This window comes from Hyperolius riggenbachi, chromosome 6 (genome assembly GCF_040937935.1).
Source record: "Hyperolius riggenbachi isolate aHypRig1 chromosome 6, aHypRig1.pri, whole genome shotgun sequence".
Classification (NCBI taxonomy): Eukaryota; Metazoa; Chordata; class Amphibia; order Anura; family Hyperoliidae; genus Hyperolius; species Hyperolius riggenbachi.
This window is the reverse complement of record NC_090651.1, coordinates 51,934,631-51,950,355: the sequence shown is the minus strand read 5'-3', so window position 1 is coordinate 51,950,355 and position 15,725 is coordinate 51,934,631. Positions and strand designations below refer to the sequence as shown.

At 47.9% G+C, this 15,725-nt stretch overlaps 1 protein-coding gene across 2 annotated transcripts in view; it reads right to left on the bottom strand.

The window, feature by feature from the left end:
- RPE65 (retinoid isomerohydrolase RPE65) overlaps nt 1–15,725 on the bottom strand; it is a 97,158-nt gene that overhangs the window by 65,545 nt on the left and 15,888 nt on the right. For both annotated transcript variants that reach the window (XM_068239257.1, XM_068239258.1), the window contains exon 2: nt 11,941–12,050. The gene's annotated coding sequence lies outside the window, so the exon portion shown is untranslated. The remainder of the gene's footprint in view (nt 1–11,940; nt 12,051–15,725) is intronic.

The window sequence follows — 15,725 nt, the reverse complement described above, 5'->3', positions numbered from 1 at the left end:
TTAGCTCCTTATTTCTAAAGGACATTTTTTTTAACACATACCTGAACTGAAAGGATGAATTCTGGGTGTTTCAAGTCCCACTCCATAGAGCCACATTAATTCATGATTCATTGATGAGGATCAACCAATCCGAAACAGTCTGTATGTATGCATGTTGGATGTACAGTGCTGCCCATAATTATTCATACCCCGGGCAAAATTTGACTTACTTTTATTCAACCAGCAAGTCATTTTTTGATGGGAAATGACATCCAAAGTTCTATATCATTCCAAATAGTCCAAGCTGTTCTAAAGCATTCTAATTACCCTGATTAATTGGGAACAGCTGTTTTAATAAACTCAACAGGTGAAAAACAGCAGCTCTCTGCAGTTGGTTTGTGCTGTGGACAGTCATGGTTAAGACAAAGGTGCTCAGTGAGGACCTGCAGCTGCCCATTGTGGCTGCTCACAAGTTAGGAAAGGGCTGCAAGGCTATTTCTAAATGTTTTCAAGTTCCAGTGACTACAGTGCAAAGTATTACCTTCCTGGCGGTAAGCCCGAGTATGCCGCGCAGGAAGATATCTCAGCCCCTGGTGGGGCGATTTGCACCATTCAAAGTGCTGTGCACGCAGCTAGCACTTTGCTAGCCGCGCGCACAGCTTGATCGCCGCCGCTCTGCGGCGATCGCCCGCACGCAGCGACGGAAGAGGGCCCCCCCTCGCCAGAGCCCTGCGCTGCCCGGACCAATGAGTTCCAGGCAGCGCTATGGGCTGGATCGGAGGCGTCTGATGTTGGCTGACGTCCATGACATCATTCCGATCGTCGCCATGGCGACAGCAGAAGCCAAACAGGGTAACGCGTTATATACGCGTTCCCCTGTTTGCTATTGATGCCGACGACGATCGCACTAGAGGGACACATGCGCCCTCTAGTGGTGTTTCATGTAGCTACCACTCTGGTAGTTTTACATGAAACCAAAAATTTTTTTTAAAAATAAATGGATTTCTGCCTATTTGGCAGAAAAAATTAACTGCCAGGAGGGTTAAAAAATACAAAATGTTCCGCACTGTGGAAAATCTCAGAGGACGTGGTCGGAAGCCAAAAGTGACATCTGTGCTGGCCAGGATGATAGTGAGAGAGGTGAAATAGAATCCAAAGATCACCAGCAAGGCCATCCTGGTGGCAATGTCTGAAGGCAGACAATCCAATGGACACTGCACACTGCTGGATTCCATAGATGCAGACCAAGGAGGATGCCACTTCTCCAGATAAGGCACACAAAAGCTCAGATGAAACTAAAATTTAATTGTTTGGTCACAATGATGTTTCCTTTATTGGACGTAAAAAAGGAGAAGCCTTCAACCCAAAACACACCATCCCCACTGTCAAACATGGTGGTGGGAACCTAATGCTTTGGGGATGTTTTTCAGCCAATGGTCCAGGGAACCTAATCACTGTAAATGGCACCATGAAAAAAAGAGCAATACATGAGTAGAGATGTAGCGAACGGTTCGCCGGCGAATGGTTACAGGCGAACTTTGGGGGTTCGCGTTCGCCTGGACCAAGCGAACTTTTGCGGAAGTTCGATTCGCCCCATAATGCACTATGAGGGTCAACTTTGACCCTCTGCATCACAGTCAGCAGGCACATTGTAGCCATTCAGGCTACACTAAGCCCTGGAGCCCCCCCCCCCCCCCCCTTATATAAGGCAGGTTTGCCGGCCATTACACTCACTCGTGTGCCTGTTAGAGACAGACTAGGGACAGCTGCTGCAGACTTGTTCTCCTAGGGAAAGATTAGTTAGGTTCTTGGTCTTGGCTTGCTCCTGGCTGATTGTTATTGCTAAAATAGCACCCCTCAACAGCTCTTTTGAGAGATAATGTTTTCCATATGTGTTTTTTGTGTGTGTGTGTTGCTCACTGACATTATACAGCCCTATCTGTTGCAGCTGGACCTTGGTAATTGTTATTACTGTGCCAGCCAGGCCTGCCTAACTAACTATCTATACTGGGACACCTACCTATGCCTACCTAACTACTGGGGCACCTACTTACCTATACGGGGGAACCCTATACTAGGGAACCTACTTACCTATACTGGGTCCCCTACCTATGTCTAGCTAACTACTGAGGCACCTACCTACCTATACTGGGACTCCTACCTATGCCTACCTACCTATACTGGGACTCCTACCTATGCCTACCTACCTATACTGGGTCTCCTACCTATGCCTAGCTAGCTACTGGGACACCTACCTACCTATACTGGGACTCCTACCTATGCCTACCTACCTATACTGGGTCTCCTACCTATGCCTAGCTAACTACTGGGACACCTACCTACCTATACTGGGTCTCCTACCTATGCCTAGCTAACTACTGGGACACCTACCTATGCCTACCTACTTATACTGGGTCTCCTACCTATGCCTAGCTAACTACTGGGACACCTACCTATGCCTACCTACCTATACTGGGTATCCTACCTATGCCTAGCTAACTACTGGGTCTCCTACCTATGTCTAGCTAACTACTGAGGCACCTACCTATGCCTACCTACCTATATTGGGACTCCTACCTATGCCTACCTACCTATACTGGGACTCGTACCTATGCCTAGCTAACTACTGGGACACCTACCTATGCCTACCTACATACAAGAAGATAATAAGGTCGTTGCTTCATTGTGGACAGACCAAATTTGATCAGCTGAACAGTCACTGTTGTTCTATCATTGAGCTACCACAGCCCGGCGACCATATGGGCTTGAAAACCGCCACGGCCTACACTCTCGCCATGGTGCGCACCAGTCCAGCACGGCCGTCACTACGCAAACAGCTGTTTGCGGTGCGTTACACAGTGAGTTTTGTGTGTCAGTGTGAAGCAGTACTCTAATTACACTACCTGATTGATGTATACACATGCAAGATGTTTTAAAGCACTTTAGGCCTGCAATTTAGCATTCAATGTGATTTCTGCCCTTAAAACGCTGCTTTGTGTCACATCCAGATTTTTCCCCGGGACTTTTGGCATCTATCCTACTCCGCCATGCCCCCCTCCAGGTGTTAGACCCCTTGAAACATCTTTTCCATCACTTTTGTGGCCAGCATAAATTTTTCTATTTTTCAAAGTTCGCATCCCCATTGAAGTCTATTGCGGTTCGCGAACTTTTCCGCGAACCGAACCTTCCGCGAAGGTTCACGAACCGAAAATCGGAGGTTCGCGACATCTCTATACATGAGGATTCTCAACGACAGCATCAGGCAGTCTGCAGAGAAACTTGGCCTTGGCCACCAGTGGACATTTCAGCATGGCAATGACCCAAAATACACAGCAAAAATGGTGAAGAAATGCTTAGCAGACAACAGCATTAACGTTTTAGAGTAGCCCAGTCAGATTTTTGGCTTGACTCTGTTGAGGGCGCTAAAGATCAGGGTGACGGCAAGAGGACCCTCCAACCTGAAAGATTTGGAGCTCATTGCTAAAGTTGAATAGGCAAAAATACATTTGGAGACATACAAAAAGCTGGTCTGCAATTATAGGAAGTATATTATTGCTGTAATAGCCAATAAAGGATTTTCTATTGATTATTGAGAAGTGTGTGTAGCTTACAGGGACAACACGGAGTGATTTGCATAGTTCAGCAGTGATGCACTGGGAGACATCTTAGAGCGCACTCCAACCTGGATTATTGCAAATACTTTTTAAGAAAGCAAACTTTTGTTTTCTATAGCATTTTAGTATTAGGGCTTTTTGGTCTATTGTAGCCTCTTACACGCTGTTAGGAGTTCTGGTTCACCATGAGCTTGCTGGGTGCTCTGTAACTCTTAACTGAAAGGGATATGGAGGCTGATATTTTTTTTTCTATTTAAAGGGAAGGTCCAAGCAAAATAAAAAAAATGAGTTTCACTTACCTGGGGCTTCTACCAGCCCCATGCAGCCATCCTGTGCCCTTGTAGTCACTCATTACTGCTCCAGTCCCCCACTGGCAGCTTGCCGACCTCGGGGGTCGGTGGGCCGCATGGCATACATTTTTACGCATTCCCGCTAGTGCAGGAACATTAACACATACATTTTTACGCGTTAGTGGTGCAACGCGTAAAATTTTAATCTATTAAATGGCCATTTAATATAAAACCGTGGGATATCTAAATAAGTCATTTTTAGGAGAGGGATGAGAGATACAATTGTTTTTTTTCATCAGTTTATTTTCACCTCGGATGTCCTTTAACCACTTTGCATCCAGACCTTGTTTCCCCTTATGGATCAAAGCAGTTTGAACAGTTTAGCTATGTCCCTATTTAATCAGCAATAACTTTATCCCTACTTAAGACACAAATGTAATATATATTTTTTCCAAGACAAAGTAGGCTTTCATTGTATGGCATTTTCCCCCCTTTCGACCAATTTTGTTTTCTATGCATTTTAATTGGGGGGGGGGGGGGGGGGAGGGGGGAGGATAGCAAAAAAAAAACATTTCACAGTTTTACCAATTCCAGTTTAAAAATAAAAAGCGCTACAGTAGATAAAAAAAACAAATTGTTTGGCTATTCTTACCGTTTATCAGAAAACTTAGATTATGTTCCTGTCACAATTTATGTTGAAGATATTGGATTCTGAAATAATGCTAGTGTGCATTTTTCACTATGAAGTGAGAAAATAAAAGTATTTTTAATGGTAGAAATCTATCATTAACTCAGGGGGACATGTATTCCCCTTTCACCAATTATTCACGTATCAGATAGTGCTGGAAGTGTGCTCAGGGGCAAGCTCAATCCTGTACAGCACTGCTTCTGCTACAAGACTTATATCTACTTCCTCGTGGCTTAGATGAAGTTACAGAGGATGTAGATATACTGTAGTGGTGTATAAAGTGATTAAGCGCCTTTGGCTCACATCGCCCAATTTTGTCGCATTGCAATGCAGTAGGTGTGGGCTACAGAGAAAAAGTCACATTGCGTTAGTGCTTCAGTTTCAATGAGATTTAACACTACTTGATTAGAGTTGGGCCGAACCTCCGATTTTAGGTTCGCGAACCTGGTTCGCGAACTTCCGCGGAAGGTTCGGTTCGCGTTAAAGTTCGCGAACCGCAATAGACTTCAATGGGGATGCGAACTTTGAAAAAAAAAAATAATTATGCTGGCCACAAAAGTGATGGAAAAGATGTTTCAAGGGGTCTAACACCTGGAGGGGGGCATGGCGGAGTGGGATACATGCCAAAAGTCCCGGGGAAAAATCTGGACTTGACGCAAAGCAGCGTTTTAAGTGCAGAAATCACATTGAATGCTAAATGACAGGCCTAAAGTGCTTTCAAACATCTTGCATGTGTATACATCAATCAGGTAGTGTAATTAAGGTACTGCTTCACACTGACACACCAAACTCACCGTGTAACGCACCGCAAACAGCTGTTTGTGTAGTGACGGCCGTGCTGGACTGGTGCGCACCATGGCGAGAGTGCAGGTTTTGGTGGCTTTACAGCCCATATGGTCGCCTGGCTGATGTAGCTGAATGACAGAACAGTGACTGTCCAGCTGATCAAATTTGGTCTGACCACAATGAGGCAACGACCTTATTATCGTGGGTGTGCCCCCCGAGACACTCATCTAGGCGCAGGTCATTGCTTCATTGTGATACACAAGCCCCTTCACCACGGCAAGGTAATGATCACGAAGGGGAATGGGCGCATGTACATGCCTTTTCTTTTGTTGTTGCAGCTGCCCGCAGTGCAGCCAGAAAAATTAGGCAGTCATGTACACGCACCAGAAAAATTATTACAGCGGCCGCTGCTAGCAGCGGCCTAAAAAATTCAGCAATCCGCCTGGAGTCCCGGACCCTGTTGGTGGTGGCGGAGAAGGTAGTCAAGCGGCCTGCAGGCAGACATGCTGTGTGGAGGGACTGGGAGCGACTTAGTCTTCTTGGGGCAGGCCAGGCAGCCAGTCACACGGCGTGCAGGCAGAGATGCTGTGTGTGCGGGGACTGACTTAGTCTTGGGGCGGGCAGCAGCCCTCCGGGATCCATGCCTCATTCATTTTGATAAAGGTGAGGTACTTAACACTTTTGTGACTTAGGCGACTTCTCTTCTCTGTGACAATGCCTCCAGCTGCGCTGAAGGTCCTTTCTGACAGGACGCTTGCGGCAGGGCAGGAGAGAAGTTGGATGGCAAATTGGGACAGCTCTTGCCACAGGTCAAGCCTGCGCACCCAGTAGTTCAAGGGTTCCTCATCGCTGTTCACAGCAGTGTCTACATCCACACTTAAGGCCAGGTAGTCGGCTACCTGCCGTTCCAGGCGTTGGTGGAGGGTGGATCCGGAAGGGCTACGGCGAGGCGTTGGACTAAAGAACGTCCGCATGTCCGACATCACCATGAGATCGCTGGAGCGTCCTGTCTTTGACTGCGTGGACACGGGAGGAGGATTAGTGGCAGTGGTACCTTGCTGGCGTTGTGCCGTCACATCACCCTTAAAGGCATTGTAAAGCATAGTTGACAGCTGGTTCTGCATGTGCTGCATCCTTTCCACCTTCCGGTGAGTTGGTAACAGGTCCGCCACTTTGTGCCTGTACCGAGGGTCTAGTAGTGTGGCCACCCAGTACAGCTCATTCCCCTTGAGGTTTTTTATACGGGGGTCACTCAACAGGCAGGACAGCATAAAAGACGACATCTGCACAAAGTCGGATCCAGTACCCTCCATCTCCTCTTGCTCTTCCTCAGTGACGTCAGGTAAGTCAACCTCCTCCCCCCAGCCGCGAACAATACCACGGGAAGGTTGAGCAGCACAAGCCCCTTGCGATGCCTGCTGAGGTTGTTCTCCTGCCGCTGTCCCCTCCTCCTCCTCCTCCTCCCCCAAAGAAACACCTTGCTCATCATCCTCTGAGTCTGACTCGTCTTCTGCACACGACTTCTCTTCTTCCTCCTCCTCCCCCCTCTGTGCTGCCGCAGGTGTTGAGGAAACAGCTGGGTCTGATGAAAATTGGTCCCATGCCTGTTCCTGCCGTAACGGTTCCTGGTCACGCTCATTCACAGCTTCATCCGCCACTCTACGCACAGCACGCTCCAAGAAGTAAGCGTAGGGAATTAAGTCGCTGATGGTGCCCTCACTGCGGCTCACCAGGTTGGTCACCTCCTCAAACGGCCGCATGAGCCTGCATGCATTTTCCATCAGTGTCCAGTTGTCGGGCCAGAACATCCCCATCTTCCCAGACTGTTTCATTCTACTGTAGTTGTAGAGGTAGTGGGTCACGGCTTTCTTCTGTTCTAGCAGGCGGGAGAACATGAGCAGGGTCGAGTTCCAGCGAGTCGGGCTATCGCAAATGAGGCGTCTCACCGGCATGTTGTTTTTGCGCTGAATTTCCGCAAAGCGTGCCATGGCTGTGTAAGACCGCCTCAAATGCCCACAGAACTTCCTGGCCTGCTTCAGGACATTCGCTAAGCTAGGGTACTTTGCCACAAATCTTTGAACCACTAGATTCATGACATGTGCCATGCAGGGTATGTGTGTCAGCTTCCCCATATGCAAAGCGGCAAGCAGATTGCTGCCGTTGTCGCACACCACGTTGCCTATCTCCAGGTGGTGCGGGGTCAGCCACTCATCCACCTGTTTCTTAAGAGCAGCCAGGAGAGCTGCTCCAGTGTGACTCTCCGCTTTGAGACAAGACATGTCTAAGATGGCGTGACACCGTCTTACCTGGCATGCAGCATAGGCCCTGCGGAGCTGGGGCTGTGTAGCTGGAGAGGAGAACTGCCACTCAGCCAAGGAGGAGGAGGACAGCGAAGAGCATGTAGCAGGAGGAGAGGAGGTGGCAGGAGGCCTGCCTGCAAGCCGTGGAGGTGTCACAATTTGGTCCGCTGCGCCCTGCTTGCCATCGTTCACCACCAGGTTCACCCAATGGGCTGTGTAGGTAATGTAGCGGCCCTGCCCGTGCTTGGCAGACCAGGCATCCGTGGTCAGGTGTACCCTTGACCCAACGCTCTTCGCAAGAGATGACACCACTTGCCTCTCAACTTCACGGTGCAGTTGGGGTATGGCCTTTCTCGAAAAATAAGTGCGGCCTGGCATCTTCCACTGCGGTGTTCCGATGGCCACAAATTTACGGAAGGCCTCAGAGTCCACCAGCCGGTATGGTAACAGCTGCCGAGCTAACAGTTCCGCCACGCCAGCTGTCAGACGCCGGGCAAGGGGATGACTGGCCGAAATTGGCTTCTTCCGCTCAAACATTTCCTTCACGGACACCTGACTGCTGCTGTGGGCAGAGGAGCAGGAACCGCTCAAGGGCAGAGGCGGAGTGGAGGAGGGTGCCTGTGAAGGTGGAAGGGAGAAAGCGGCAGAAGCAGATAATGCACCTGATGGAGGAGGAAGAGGAGAAGGAGGGTGGCTTTGCTTTTGTGTGCTGCTGCTGCTTTTGCTCAGGTGGCCATCCCATTGCTGTTTGTGCCTTTTCTCCAGGTGCCTTCGTAAGGCACTTGTCCCTACGTGAGTGTTGGCCTTTCCACGGCTCAATTTTTGTTGGCAGAGCGAACAGATGGCTTTGGTCCGATCTGAGGCACACACATTAAAAAATTTCCACACCGCTGAGCCACCCTGGGATGTGGGCACTATGGGGACTGTCACCTCAGCAGCTGATGCTGAAGGGCAAGTTGGCTGGCTGTACATAGGTGGCGATACATGGTGCCGGACTCTGCCACCAGCTGTTTCTGACGAAGAGCTGCCCCAGCTTCTTTCAGCAACTTCTCTCCTCCTACTACTCTCTGACTCCCCCTCTGAACTGTCCCCCTCTTCATCTCCTCTATTGGGAACATACAGAGGATCCCTATCATCGTCATCATCGTAATCATCCTGCCCAGCTTCGCTTGCCTCAGACAAATCCAAACATGCACCATCAGTAGGTCCTTCATCCTCCTTACACGTTACATCCATAGTGTTGCCGGGTAACTCAAATATATGAGCTGGTGAAAATTCATCTGGCTGTAACAACAATGGCTGTGCATCAGTGATTTCAACACTAAATAATTCTTGCGAAGTGTCAAATGCAGCGGAAGTGGTGCTAGTAGTAGCGCTGGTGGCTGTGCAAGATGAGGTGTTCTGTGTCGCTAAATACTCAACCACGTCCTGACAATCTTGGGAGGTGATGGGACGTGCCTTCTTCCGAGCACTGTACTGTGGGCCAGGTCCACACGAAATTACATTTACACGACCTTGCGCAGATCTGCCGGGTGGCCTTCCTCTGGCTCTGGCACTACCTCTTCCTCTACCTGTTTTGTCCATATCGGGTATGCACGGAGTGGTATATCACACTGCGTGCACTCACGTAGGTAGGTGGGTTCACTTAACTGCACAGGTATGCGCACTGATGCGGTGGGTTCACTGAACAGAACAGGTATACAGTGGCGGGTTCACAGAACAGAACAGGTATACAGTGGCGGGTTCACAGAACAGGTATGCAGTGGCAGGTTCACTGAACACAACAGGTATGCAGTGGCGGGTTCACTGAACAGGTATACAGTGGCGGGTCCACTGAACAGAACAGGTATGCAGTGGCGGGTTCACTGAACAGGTATACAGTGGCGGGTCCACTGAACAGAACAGGTATGCAGTGGCGGGTTCACTGAACAGGTATACAGTGGCGGGTCCACTGAACAGAACAGGTATGCAGTGGCGGGTTCACTAAACAGAACAGGTATACAGTGGCGGGTTCACAGAACAGGTATGCAGTGGCAGGTTCACTGAACACAACAGGTATGCAGTGGCGGGTCCACTGAACACAACAGGTATGCAGTGGCGGGTTTACTGAACAGGTATACAGTGGCGGGTCCACTGAACAGAACAGGTATGCAGTGGCGGGTTCACTGAACAGGTATACAGTGGCGGGTCCACTGAACAGAACAGGTATGCAGTGGCGGGTTCACTGAACAGGTATACAGTGGCGGGTCCACTGAACAGAACAGGTATGCAGTGGCGGGTTCACTAAACAGAACAGGTATACAGTGGCGGGTTCACTAAACAGAACAGGTATACAGTGGCGGGTTCACTAAACAGAACAGGTATACAGTGGCGGGTTCACTAAACAGAACAGGTATACAGTGGCGGGTTCACAGAACAGGTATGCAGTGGCGGGTTAACTGAACAGGTATACAGTGGCGGGTCCACTGAACAGAACAGGTATGCAGTGGCGGGTTCACTGAACAGGTATACAGTGGTGGGTCCACTGAACAGAACAGGTATGCAGTGGCGGGTTCACTAAACAGAACAGGTATACAGTGGCGGGTTCACTAAACAGAACAGGTATACAGTGGCGGGTTCACAGAACAGGTATGCAGTGGCAGGTTCACTGAACACAACAGGTATGCAGTGGCGGGTTCACTGAACAGGTATACAGTGGCGGGTCCACTGAACAGAACAGGTATGCAGTGGCGGGTTCACTGAACAGGTATACAGTGGTGGGTCCACTGAACAGAACAGGTATGCAGTGGCGGGTTCACTAAACAGAACAGGTATACAGTGGCGGGTTCACTAAACAGAACAGGTATACAGTGGCGGGTTCACTAAACAGAACAGGTATACAGTGGCGGGTTCACAGAACAGGTATGCAGTGGTGGGTTCACAGCACAGGTATGCAGTGGTGGGTTCAATGAACAGGTATACAGTGGCGGGTCCACTGAACAGAACAGGTATGCAGTGGCGGGTTCACTAAACAGAACAGGTATACAGTGGCGGGTTCACTAAACAGAACAGGTATACAGTGGCGGGTTCACAGAACAGGTATGCAGTGGTGGGTTCACAGCACAGGTATGCAGTGGTGGGTTCAATGAACAGGTATACAGTGGCGGGTCCACTGAACAGAACAGGTATGCAGTGGCAGGTTCACTGAACAGGCATACAGTGGCGGGTCCACTGAACAGAACAGGTATGCAGTGGCGGGTTCACTGAACAGGTATGCAGTGGTGGGTTCACAGAACAGGTATGCAGTGGTGGGTTCACAGCACAGGTATGCAGTGGTGGGTTCAATGAACAGGTATACAGTGGCAGGTCCACTGAACAGAACAGGTATGCAGTGGCAGGTTCACTGAACAGGTATGCAGTGGTGGGTTCACAGCACAGGTATGCAGTGGTGGGTTCACAGAACAGGTATGCAGTGATGGGTTCACAGCACAGGTATGCAGTGGTGGGTTCAATGAACAGGTATACAGTGGCGGGTCCACTGAACAGAACAGGTATGCAGTGGCAGGTTCACTGAACAGGTATGCAGTGGTGGGTTCACAGCACAGGTATGCAGTGGTGGGTTCACAGAACAGGTATGCAGTGGTGGGTTCACAGCACAGGTATGCAGTGGTGGGTTCAATGAACAGGTATACAGTGGCGGGTCCACTGAACAGAACAGGTATGCAGTGGCAGGTTCACTGAACAGGTATGCAGTGGTGGGTTCACAGCACAGGTATGCAGTGGTGGGTTCACTGAACAGGTATGCAGTGGTGGGTTCACAGCACAGGTATGCAGTGGTGGGTTCACAGCACAGGTATGCAGTGGTGGGTTCACAGCACAGGTATGCAGTGGTGGGTTCACAGAACAGGTATGCAGCCAGACAGGAACAAGTTAAGCCTAACTAATCTTTCCCTGAGAGACAGTCTGCAGCAGCTCGCCCTACTCTCACTAACGCAGGCAGCACACGAGTGACCGTAATGGCCGCCGCTGCCTGCCTTATATAAGGATGGGTGGGGCTCCAGGGGCTAGTGTAGCCTAATTGGCTACACTGGGCCTGCTGACTGTGATGTAGAGGGTCAAAGTTGACCCTCCATGTGCATTATGGGGCGAACCGAACTTCCGCAAAGGTTCGCCTGCGGGACGCGAACGCGAACCACTGAAGTTCGCATGGAACCGTTCGCAGGCGAACCGTTCGGCCCAACTCTATACTTGATGCATTCGGTGTGTAAGAGCCCTGAATAGATGGATGATCATTACACACTAACCTCTCCCGGCAGCCTCAGGTCCGCCTACACCACCCTCAGGGGAAGTGTTACCATAAGTCATCCGTCAGAAGACACCTAAAGCCGGCTCAGTGCCATACTTCTCCGGGCACCTGAAACAAAATAGCCCATAGTACTAGGGACATCATTTAAACATTGTAATAACCTGGACAAATGTGCAAGTAAAATGTGTGGGTTTTATTTACAGTAGCATTGTTTATTATAAAACTATAGGAGATGGAATTGGAGAAAAAGTATTTTATCCCCTATTAAAATCAGGGCTGTGGAGTCGGTCCAAAAATCCACCGACTCCGACTCCGACTCCTCAGTTTAGGATTCCACCGACTCCACGACTCCGACTCCTCTAATTTGCATATTACAATTTTGTTGATTAAAAGTATGTAACATGAAATTCGTCTCTTAACTACCAACGCTTAGGAATTTTACAAGACAACTGAAGTGAGAAGGATATGTAGACTACTATATTTATTCCCTTTAGACTAAAACTAGTCCTTGGTAAGAGTACTTATAAAAGGTACAAACCGGAACAAAGAACATCTATCAGGCCCTAGGCAATGTAAGTGTGGGTACATGTAAGAATGATGTGCAGGTACTCTGCAGGGGAATAAGGAGATTGTAAACAGACAACACCTCTGTGTTCAATGTGCACAGCATTCTCAGTGGATTCCCTGCAGCTCTGTGGGGAGTGCATATGTAGAGTATAGTACTACTGTGTAACAAAGTAAACCTGAGACAGATGAAATTAAAGTTTTATACATACCTGGGGCTTCCTCCAGCCGCCTTCAGGATAATCAGTCCCTCGTTGTACTCCTCCACCACCTGGATCTTCTGCTATGAGTCCAGGTACTTGAGCCAGTCAGGCGTAGTGCGCATGCACACACTCCGCCGCCAGGAGCATACTACACCTGTGCAGCACTATTGCGCAGGTGCAGAATGTTCCTGGCTGTGGGAGCGGCATGCGGCCGGACTGCGCTGACTGGCTGAATTACCAGGACTCATAGCCGAAGATTCGGGTGGTGGAGGACAGCGAGGGACTGATTAGCCTGAAGGGGGCTGGAGGAAGCCCCAGGTATGTATAAAACTTTACTTTTCATCCGTCTCAGTTACCCTTTAATTTGTAGTCACCAAACCAAATTTTAATAACATATCAAATTATTTGATTTCATCAGCAAAGGGAGTGCGTACATTTGCATAAATCAGCATCAATGCAGAATTATTTCCATCTCGTTGACCATCTCTATTAGTGACATGGCTACACATCAGGCTTTATTCTTACAGCATAGATGTTATTTAGTATATATAAGAGATTCCTGTGTACACATCATATATACAGTCACAATCAGATATGTATAGCTGACCTTAAAAATACGGGGACTGCTTTATTGAAGTAACTAATTTTGATTGGTTTATTTCATTTTTGTGGACAAAGCACAGCTTTTACTGTATATATACTGTATATATACATTATTTTTAATGACTATTATCTGAGAAATAGAACATTTTATCATATTTTCTATTTTAATTACAGTTACAAATTCATTAGGAGTCGGAGTCGGTGCATTTTTTCCCGACTCCGACTCCAGGCACCCAAAATTGCCCGACTCCACGACTCCGACTCCACGACTCCGACTCCACAGCCCTGATTAAAATGCATAGAAAGTAGTTGTTAATGAAAGCAAGCATCACCCCCAAAAAGCCTAACTTGTGGCAAAAAACAAACAAAAACAAGATATAGGTCATTTAGGTGTGATAAGTAGTGATTAAGATATTGGAAAATGAATGGGAGGAGTGCTAATATGTGAAAATTGCTTGTGTCCATAAGGTGACAACAACCCTTAGGGCTGAAGTGGTTAACACAATGCTATTTGCGGAAATGGTTTAGTACTTTTCACTTACAAAATCAACTCACAATATTCTTCAGCTATGTGTTACTACCATTTGTGCACAGCTGTACATTACAGCGTAATGTAAATTTATTGTTAACATTCCAATAAAAGAAATGCAAATAATTTTGGCTTGCATGCAAATATAATGTTAATTATATGCTGCTTGAAACAAGACTATTCAAAAGCACTTCCTGTCATTCTTGATCAAGCAAATTCCAAGGGGCATAAAATTTACATAAAATTTCTATACGAACCACGATTATTTGCAACTCATAGACCATCTCTCATTACAAGCACTCATTGTGTAACTGAATAACTAGATCATAAAGCCGCGTATTATCTGGTTACGTAGCCGGTTAGCAGTTAAGAACCTTTGTTCTGGAACACTGGTAATGAGATTAGGCCCTCTACACATTTTTTAGAGTATTTACTAAGAAATGTCAGAAGTTCTAAAACTATGTAACAGCTTCCATTCAACTGCAGATATTGAAACCGTTACACAGAATACCAAGAGTACCTGTCACTAAAGCCATAGGGGCCAGTTTCCACTAGAGCCAAGCATTAGAGCATTGCGATTACGCAACCAAATCCCTTTCACAGTGCCATGCATGTCTATGGGGGATTTAGATGAGTCGTCAAAAATTCTGAAGCAGTGCTTGTTTTATTTCCCATACACGAATTTGTAAGCAGCCTCCGATTCCGGATTGTGTGCGGGAAATTGCACAGATTCACCCGTAAAGGAAACAGGCTCAATCCACATGAATCCATAAAGCACAGCAGAATGATTAACTACTTGCCGACCACATCACGCCGATGGGCGTGGCCTCAGCAGCGGCCCCAGGACCGCCTAATGCTGATCAGCGTAAAGTTCTGGGACAGAGGTTTGCAGGGGATTGCGCGTGCCGATGCGCATGCATTCCCGCTTGGATAACGGAGCTCCGCTTGGGGATTGTTAAACAGCGACCGCCGTTGCCCATTTGCTAGGTACAGTGCTGCAATCTATGGCAGTGCTGTACTGGGGACGCTGAAGCCTATGACAGCCGATCACCGCTATTAGCTGGCTGGGGGAGGGAGTTTAAAAAAAAAATGTATTTAAAACATATTAACATAAACATATATATTTCCTGGCAGGGATCAGACCCCACCAACAGTAAGCTCTGTTGGTGAGGAGAGAAGGAGGGGCACAGAAATCACTTGTGTGCAGAGTTGTGTGGCCCTGGGGGCAGTCCTCAAGTAGATAATGTTCTAGTTTGAATGCACATCATAATAAATGTGCTTTTTTTTTTTTTTACTTACTAAAAGGCGGGTTTTGCATTAATTGCATACAAGCATCTCATAGCCCATCTCTGCTCCTCACCGTATCTCATCACCACCCGTGTGAATTTAGTTGGGGAGGAGTCTAACGGAGGCACAGGGCAAATCACCTGACCCTTTTCAGCACAAGGGTTAGTACTTTTTCAGATTTTTGCTGTCGGCATCCCTTTGTGAAGATCTTTTATTCAACTCCTGCCCCCAAGACATGTATTGGCATTACTTTAAGCTCTAGTCGTCCCAAAACCCCTTGTCAATTTGGCCCTGCCAGAGTCAGAAGTCATGTATGGTAACCCACTGGCAACACACTTAGCTCAGGTAGTATGGAAATCATCTTTATTTTACTCATTGCAGGCTGGAAGGATCTTAAGACTTGAGATATTAACAGGATGGTATTCTTGGGTTGTGTTATAAGAATATATGAAGTTGACCAAGGGATCCTTTCATTGCGGAACAATGCACCTGGCCAACATTGTGGCTGTCAATCTGAACCGACTGGAACCTCCTGGATTTCCAGTTGGTTCACCAACACCCATCTAACCTGGCCCCTTCAGACTTATCTGAAGGTGC